The following is a 2,743-nucleotide window of genomic DNA, read 5'->3' on the forward strand; positions in this document are numbered from 1 at the left end:
GGATGATGTTTGTTTGTGTTTTAAGAAAGCAAGAGCAAGAAAGGAAGTCCTATACGAAGGAACCGTGCTACCTTAATTGACATGCAAACGAGACTACGCGGAGTCTAACAACCTAGGGGATATGATCACACCACATAAGCACACACAAACACATACAGCATAAAGTAAACACACCAACAAGGGGGGCTCAAACATGGGTTAGGTTTTAGTTGAGGGGTCACATCAACCTCAACAAACAAACCTCTGGAATGGGGTGAGTGTTGCTCTTAACCTTGCCATTGAGGGGCTAAGGTGAAGCAGATGAAAGGAGATGAGGGGTGTGCCTCATTGCTCTTATCCCTGGCCAGGGAGAGCATTTGACAAGAATGTGTGGGTTCAGAAAGTGGGAACCCTTCTACACATTTGATACTGACTCAACTGTACAATTGCACAAGATCTTGAGTTTTTATCTGTAATGCATCAACACAGTGGTGTGAGCAAAACAAAAGACACACTGAATAGCAGGGGATAGGTTGCTTATCCCTTGGTTCTGCCAATTGCCTCTTCACTTAGGAGGTCTTTGACTCTGTACAAGGACAAATTAAACATACACGAACATTGCCTCTTAAGGAGGACTTCAGACAGTTGCCTGGCCAAGTAACAGGCCAGGTCTTCCAGACTACATGAAGAAAAAAGAATTATACCTCAAGCAAGTTGCTATTTAAAGCAAAGCAAAGCAAGTTCAAAGAACTAAGCAACTAAAGGTACCTGAAATAGTCAAACAGATCAGTACACAGTTCACAAGTTAAAACAAAGGAAATAGGAATCATCAGTCAAATCAGATAATCAAATGTGCAAAGCACAAGACTCAAATCATATGAGTCAAGCCACCTACAAAACCAAGAGGTTAGACAATGATATTCAAGCGAGCTCAATCAAAAGAAATTGATCTCATTGGTCATTTGGTGTTCAACCTGAAAACATAAGCTCAAAAGTGAGTATCAGGACCACTAGGGCAAGCCTAGGGTCAAAAGAGAATGGAAAAGTCAAAACAGCAAAGGGCAAGCATTTAAAATCATGTTCAATCAACCAAGAAACAATTCCAATTGGATTCATATTCATATCATGCATCATCATCAATTCATGAGCAAAAGAAGTCAAAGCATTGCAAACAGAAGCTCAAAGAAGTCAACAGAATGACTTGCATCAAAAGTCAACTCAAACATTTTCAAAAATCATCAAATAATTCAAGACCAATCCTAACACATAGCATGGTAAGCATATAAAATTTCATCACATTTGGACAAGTGGAAGGCAGTCAATGAAAATCATAAAGTCAAAGCAAATTTGAACATGCTCAATGAAGTCAACAGCAAGACCTAGCTCAAAACCAAACATAATCAATTCCAAAAATCACCAAATAATTCATGATCAATCAAAATCCATAACATGACATGCATATGAAATTTCAGCTCAATTGGATCATGGGAAGATGGTCAATTAAAATCAGAAAGTCAAAACTAATTCAAGCAAGCACAAAGAAGTCAAACAAACATGTATCAACTTCACAAAATCATAACTAAATGAAAACAGATGAGAAATGAATGGGATTAACACCAATGCAAAGCTTGAGATGTCTAGTATGCACATGTGAAATTTCATGATCATCCAATAAGATATGAGAATTTCCCAAATGGAATGGCAACATGTATCACACAAAGTCAACATTTGACTAGGCAGGGGAGAAAAATCTCAAACAATTAGGAAATGGCACAATTAATTCCAAGAAAATTCACACATAAACTAGACATATAAGAGAAGGATCATGCAAAATTTCACATTAATTGGAGGTCAGGAAGCATGTCAACAAAAATCATGAAATCGCATATCATTGGTGTGACACAAATTGTCACACCCTACTTCAAAAAATCACAACTCTCAAACCACAAAGGATAAAATCATGATCTTTACATCAAAATAAACATGGATGAGTGTAGATTATGCACAAAAAAATTCAGATCAAATGGATATGTATCATCACAATTTCACAATGGTTTTGGCAAGGTGTACAATATTTGGTCACATGTTACAAAACCTAATGCCATTCAAAAATTACTCATCCAAAAAATCAGGAAAAATGATGATAAAAAACTAGACAATCATATGAACATGATGCAAAAATTCCCACTGGATTTGGATTTGAAATGAATAAAATATGAATTTTGCAAGTTTGATAATCAAAGTGAAATAATTATTGAAATAAAAATGAAATAAATTGGATTAATTAAATGAGAATGGCAAAGATGTAAATATGGCCTTCATTTAGCAAAACGCAGCGTTTTGCTCACGGCCAAAGAAATGTTCTCATTGGCCAGCTCCAATGGAACAGTGAATTGTAGCAGAAACTGGGCATGGCTTTGTAAACTTAGGGTTTCTGGGCAGCAGCATGAACACTCATCATCACCAATTCGTATTTTTCACAAAAAATCCCAGAAACCAAAACTAAATACACACAAATGTTCAGCATGGCATGGCAAACAAGATTCCAACAATAATTTCCATTAACACACAACATACATCCTGAATCGAGCAGAAGAAAATCCAACATCAAGCTTTGCTCATGAACAAAAATTCTCAGAAATGAATAATGGGCACACATACATGTTCATCCAAGCATGGTAAAGATAAATCCAACATTAGTTTTCATGGAAACAGGCTATTGAGAGAGAATCGAGCAAAAAAGCATATGAACATCAACTTTCAT

This window comes from Lathyrus oleraceus, chromosome 4, assembly GCF_024323335.1.
Source record: "Lathyrus oleraceus cultivar Zhongwan6 chromosome 4, CAAS_Psat_ZW6_1.0, whole genome shotgun sequence".
Taxonomy (NCBI): Eukaryota; Viridiplantae; Streptophyta; class Magnoliopsida; order Fabales; family Fabaceae; genus Lathyrus; species Lathyrus oleraceus.